The sequence below is a fragment of the Rhipicephalus sanguineus genome, chromosome 2 (genome assembly GCF_013339695.2).
Source record: "Rhipicephalus sanguineus isolate Rsan-2018 chromosome 2, BIME_Rsan_1.4, whole genome shotgun sequence".
Taxonomy (NCBI): Eukaryota; Metazoa; Arthropoda; class Arachnida; order Ixodida; family Ixodidae; genus Rhipicephalus; species Rhipicephalus sanguineus.
Genome location: NC_051177.1, coordinates 12,831,940 through 12,838,778, shown reverse-complemented (window position 1 = coordinate 12,838,778; position 6,839 = coordinate 12,831,940).

The following is a 6,839-nucleotide window of genomic DNA, read 5'->3' as shown; positions in this document are numbered from 1 at the left end:
CGCGAGCGTCGCGCCCAAACTTGAGCTTGGATTGCCTATTTTGAATGGACATGCAAGCAAAACTTGTGCGGGCGTCAACTTTGCGTAAGAAATGGACACGCTGATATCATCTGTATGGTTAAAAGATTTTGGCTCGCGTGTGCATGAGTCCTGCATCTTACTTCGTAAACATTCCTTACTGCAGGTTGATTCTGTGTATGCCTTTGATTTTTGCTTTCGCTGGTTTTTTTTGTGATATGAAGTGTATCATGGAATATGTTATGTGTGTTTGTCTGCAGATGATATCTTTCTTTTTTTCTAATAATAATTATCTGTGGGAATTTACGTCCCAAAACCACGATATGATTATGAGAGACGCCGTAGTGGAGGGGTCCGGAAATTTCAGCCATCTGTTGTTCTTTAACGTGCACCTAAATCTAAGTAGACGGGCCTCTGGCATTTCGCCTCCATTGAAATGGGGCTGCTGCGGCTCGGGATTCGATCCCGCGACCTTCGGGTCGGCAGTCGAGCACCATAATCACTAGAAAACCACGGCGGGTTCTTGTTTTCTATATTCCTTTCCGTGGTTTAAGTACCCCTTCTGCATTGTCTGATGCCCGTGTATGTATGTGTGCAGTTAAATCTTTTTTTTATTCTTCGCTGTTTCTCTGTTTCAAGGTTACCTTTTCGTCCTGTCCTAAATCAATACGCAGTTCCTGTTTTTTTAAATCATGCACGATCGTTGTGAAGCGACTAGTGACAGGCCTTAGCAAAATTCTGCCATGGAGCACTTTGTTTGTGTAACTGCTTCTGTCAGCGCAGTATTAATGCGCACAAATAAATGTCCTGTACACTGGATCTCTACACCTGTACACGGTGGGGAACGGCAGGCGTTTATACATAAACACTCGCGCGCGCACAGACATTCAGTACCTAAATTCTTTGAGCAAGCATTATTTATTTATTTATTTATTTTATTTATTTACCTATTTATAATGTAAGCAATGAAGGATCATACAGGAGTGCACATACCAACAGTACTGGCGAAGCGTCTATACAAAGAAGACGCATGAAAACTAGAAGACGGGGCAGCATTGTGTGCGGTAGACACGCTATGTCAGTAAAAAAAATACAAGAAACAAAGTCAAGTTGTGCTATGAGTACCGAATGGAAAACCAGTTATTGCAATAAGAACCCACAGGGTCCCTTATGCGTTAGCTTAAGACGACTCGAAGGCGAAAGCCTTCTTCTTCTTCTCAGTTTTTTGTACCTAGCGCAGTTTTGCATTGCCTCCAAGATCGGAGGCACCTAACCTGCTTTTGCACTGCCTCCGTGATCTGCCAACTTTTGACCAAGCTGCGACGTCATGTGATAACGGCATCATGGGACGTCACGCCAAAATTTGTGAAGCCATGATGACGTCATATGGTGACGTCATCACGTGGCGATTTTTCGCATCCCTCGTCCCCGATGCCGCGGTACGCTGACGCCGTAGACGCGGGACGCCGACGGTCAAATTTCGCGTTTTATGAGGCATGTAAGGTATTCGCCTTGAAAAATACGTCCGCCATGGTGGTATAGTGGTCAATGAAGAAAAAAAGCCACGGTGGTCTAGTGGTTACGGTGCTCGGTTGCTCACCCGAAAGTCACGGGTTCGATCCCGGCCGCGGAGGTCGCATTTAAGCTAAAAAGACAGGGCGTGCAAACACGGACACAAGAAAGACTTCTTTCTTGTGTCCGTGTTTGCACGCCCTGTCTTTTTGGAATGAATACTTACCAACTAGCTCAGCTCTCTGTTATTCTAGGCTTCGCATTTAGATGGAGGCGAAATGCTAGAGGCCCGCGCACTGCGCATTAGGTAATGCCTGTATGGGCGCTATGGGTACTAAATAAATAAAATAAAGTAATAATTGTGTCTCAAAAATTCTGCGTTCACACCTCGACATTTAGTACTTCTTTCGTTTAGGACGACGCCAGATGCACTATGTGATGTGCTTAAACGACAAAGTGACACCCACATTGAAATGATTTTGGCGAATGGATGGTACGACACCTCCACACCGACACGCGCATGCACTCACTTATTAAAAATATAAAACAGCGCTTTTTTAAACACAAGACGAAGGAACTATGTGGAAAGGGGTAGCCGTCACCAAGCAATGGTGACAACAACTCCTTCAATTATTTTCTATTTCAATAAAAAAAAGAGACGTGTGTGTCCCTCCTTTCCTTCGTCTTGTGTTTAAAAAAGCGCTGCTTTATATTTTTACCATGAAACCTCACCAACTCGCCCAATTTGCGGGTCTTCCTCACTTATTGTCTGCATACAAGCCTTGGAAATTGAAATGCTTGTTTATATCGTGCAGACATACGTACGAGCACTTGATGCTGTGCTAACACAACGGAATAAGCTGTCCTCTGAGGACGCGCGCAGGACGTTCGCACACTAGCGAACACGGTGTGGCTAGCAGACGACGCAGGGAGCCATAATCAGCTGCTAAAGTTACGTCCACCGTGTGATTCACAATGCGCAGATGAGTTTACTAATTATCTTGCCATTCTCAGTCGTTGGCTCGTGTCACTGGGACGCTGTCGCTTCGCGGTGCGCCGTCGTCGCTCCACTATTTTGCTCGAGTGGCTCGTGTCACTGCAGCAAGAGTACGGAGCGCCAACGACGTGGGCTGGGCGTCCACCGCTGCCACCAAGGCGATTTCCTTAAACAAAAAATATTACGGCGCCCGTGGAGCACTTAATAAAAAAAAAAGAGAGAAGGACAACAGCGAGGTTCGAACCAACGTTCTCACAGATCCGAGCACGACACGTACTAGCCCGCTGCGCCACTAGAGCCGATCGGTTCGGTGTGTCTAATCTCACGCTGGACGTAACTATAAGACTTGTTATTCTTACGTCCAGACGTAACTGCAACGGCTCCTATAGTTACGTCTAGACGTAACGCTAGACACTCCGTTCTTCCTTTCCATCAAGAACCACTACTATTACACACATTCACAAATCGCATAACACATGGCCTTTATCTCACGCTCGTTATCGTTGGTTATAGATTTGGCGGCGGTCCACTGAACACGGGGACATCGCAGAAACAAAAGCGGCAACGACTTGCGCATAAATCACTTTCTACAAGACTACACAACGCGACCACGTCCCCACGGTTACACTGTAGTTACACCACGGCCAGAGAATAAGCCACACAGTTCTCGCGCACACAGTTCACGCTCAAAACCAACACCAGTAGTGCCTTCTTGCCAACACCCACCACACCACGCAGAAATAAACGCCGTCCTGAACGCTACTCTGCCGCCACCTACTTATACACTTCAAGCCAAGTCAAGCCAGTTTTAAGCGGCTATATGGGTGAACCGAATGCTTTACCCCACGCATTGTGAGAATCGATTTTATGCGATGCAGTCAGCGAGTAGCGGCCTATGCGGCCTTCTTCGCTATGAGCCAAGCGTTACGAGGTCGATAGATGTCTATGTGTAAATTTAAAAATAAATCTGGAGTCTCCACTAGAGATCTTCATAATGACATCTCAGTGTCGGCACCTAAGCGACTAGTTATACTAAATTCTTTAATTTGAAAGTCGGTCTCTACCTTTATATATACCGGCTGTCCCAGCTAACTTGGACCAATATTTAAAAAAAAAGACATGTGCTCTAGGAAAGTTCTACCTGTTGTATATTAGGGGTAGTTGTGTGTACATACAACTAGAGGGGACTCTGGCGCTGCGATCGTTCAGCTACCATGGGAATGATGGGTAGTACACGGATTTGCCTAGTCTTCGTGCTTGTGGGCTTCGAACTCACTTGTGGCTTTGTTTATTGCCATGTTTTGGTTTTCTTTCGGATAAAAGAATGGATCGTTGTGAACTTCGTGACCAGATTTGAATCGGTGAGCCTAAAGAAGTTAAAGTGGTGAAGTGAAACTGCTGATTTTTGCTGGACTTCGTTTTGCGACAAAGCGGATGCAGGCGACGCGGAGCCAAACGGAGCCAAAAGAACGAAGTTTAGACAAATCCGTGTACTACCCATGATTCCCATGCTGGCTGAAGCGCGATGCATTGCAGTTCCCATAGACACTAGCGCCAGAGTTCCCTCTAGTAAGTATTGTAGGAAACTCTATGTTTACAAGAGCGCACTCCGCCGGCTAGAGGGGAATCTGGCGCTAGTGTCTACGCGAGCTTCTTGAGGGGAGCGACTAAAAAGCCACCAAAACATGCCCACGTTGCCAGACCACTTTTTGGTGCTGTCCCTAGAAAATTCCAAGCGAGATGTACCTAGCCTAGGCCCGTGGCTCTACGTGCGCGCGAGACGTTGCAATGCAATCATGTGATTTAACCATGGAAATGCAAGTGGCTTGATTTAATGGACGCACGAATAAAGGTGCATACTTGCTGCTTTCTTTGGGAAGGGCCACTTTTTGACTAAGGGGCAAGCAGTTCGCAAGGAGGGGGAATCAGTTTTGTTTCAGCTCAATGAGATCACTCTGCGAGTGCAGGCGTAGCCGTACAGTGCATTAGGTTTCATTCTTGTGTTAACCTTGCTGGCGTATCAAGCGCATTAGTTTACGAAGCTGATTCTTTTTGGACGACGAAGTTTGAAACATGATCGGAACCGCTAGCACGCTATATATTCACATGAGCTGCTGTTTGGGCCTTGTTTTGTAGTTCCAGAAAAGCTAGCTTTTCCCAAAAGGTACCTTGGAAAAACGTTTAGCTCCAATATTCCGTGATAGTCACCGAATGATCAATATTATTGCTTGTTTTAAACAAATGCTTGCGGCGATCGAGCCACCACGCGAACGAGCGTCAGGCCGAAGCTGGCCTCCCTACTTGCAGCATGTGTGTACTAGGAGGCGCAGCGATGCAGATTGCTTATTTCCTCATCAGATCAGTGGATTTCCCGGTCTACATATGTCTCCCATCGCATGCGTGCGGTATCAAGCAGATATATGAAACACCATTGTCAATAACTTTTTCTGTTGTATCTTTATGAAATATTTTTTTTTCATCGCTGTGTGCTTTTGACATATCCTATCATCAGTGAAAAGGAGTAGCCGGTGCTATACAGAAGCACCAACATCTCCTAAATATTATATAATAAAAAAAGTATTTGTTTACGCCCGGAAAATCAATGCTCCACCACATAATGCTTCGCTGAACCGACCAATATGTTACGAATGCACACTGTCGGCTAAGTGTATATACAGTAAAACTCGCATACATCGGAATCAAAGGGCATATCGCTTTCAACAATGATTTAATAGTGGAGCGAAGTACATATATAGTGAAAAAATGGGCATGCGTAGAAGGATGCAGTTAACAGCCACTGCGATACAATAGATAGTTCGATATACCCGTAATTAAAAATGCATATATGCCTGTCTGAAGCTTAAATATTCATTCTAGAAGGATCCGTTGATGGGCGTATCGGACTGTCCCTCAAGACAATTGTTCGTTCTAAAGCTGCTGTGAAGCCGTTGAAGTTTTCCTATTACCTATTTTTCATCAACCTGACATGTACGTATATCGGACCAGAGAACACTTTGCGCCACATGAAGCAACCTGGCGATACTCTTACCGGCCACTAATTGCAGCCACAGGTAGCAAGCTTCACAGCGTGGCACTTACCCCCGAATGCAGAGATGTTACTTGGCTCGTGCCTTCAACTTGACTTGAGCAAGTCGGCCCGAAGCAAGCAGCGGACTTGAAAACCCCCAAGTCGGCCTTCGCGTTTCATAGACGCTCAAGCTGTCTTGCTTGGTCAAGTCAAGAACGAGCTTCAATGCAGAAACACGTTGCTCGCCTGGTACCGAGGTTAATAATGAAGTTGTTGGCGTAAGGCACGTGTTAAAGCAAGAAAAGTTCGTATATTTCAAAAGAACTATGAGATCAAAGTGCTACAAGCATATTTTTGTCATTTTACTGTTAACGAGCGGCACGTGGCTCCCGCCGCCGCAGCGATGTACAGTGTTGCTTGTGTAAAGCGTCCGTTGCCCACTGGTTTCAGTGGCCGCCCAAGCGCGTCGCGTTACTCCAAGCTTGCTTGTTTTGGCCTGCGCGCTAATAGAACTTCCCATAAAGATGCGAAACAAGGCATGGTTTGCGTTGTGTTCTTTCGTCGTTTTTTTTTTTTTTTTTTTATCGAACGCGGAGTGTATATGCGCTGCCCTGGCTCGCAAGTTTTAAGCGAGGTATCGCGAATTTTCAAGGTACTAGCCTTTCTATTCGCCTATGGACATGCTTGTAGCGAGCTGGGTCGCAGTTATATACGAATAAATAAAAAATGCAACAACTTCTGGGAACAAGGTGTACAAAGCCCTTGTTCAGGCCCATGTGGGTGCTGCCACCCAACAAAAAAAACTAAAGAATAGAACTGGAAATGCTAATTATTTGTCTACTTTCGTTGAACATCTGATTCTTGGTAAACAAGACAAGAAGCGGGGGTCGGGATCATGGGCCTCGGCGGAATTTTGCCTCGCGGGGTGCAGCAATGCCGCGCTGCATGTTGGTGAGGGTAGGGGGGGGGGGGACGCACATGGTCAAGATATGTGATCTTCTGGAAGCTTTGTCGCGAACAACGAAAAAGACACAGGCCTGTCATGCGCGTCCTGCGAGGTGAACGAAGAGCTCATCCACCTGTTTGTACGAGAGCACCTGTTTGTAATACAAAGCTACGAGGAAGTCCCAAAGAAAGCTTCGCCTTGTCACCAAAAAATTTTTGCTGGTCCGTGGATTAAACCCGCACTAGGGGAAGCTCTTTTTTCTGAGAAAAGCTTAAGGAATTTTTCGTATCGTTGTGCTGCAAACTGATGCCTGTCAAGTTTCTCAATCCCACACAGCT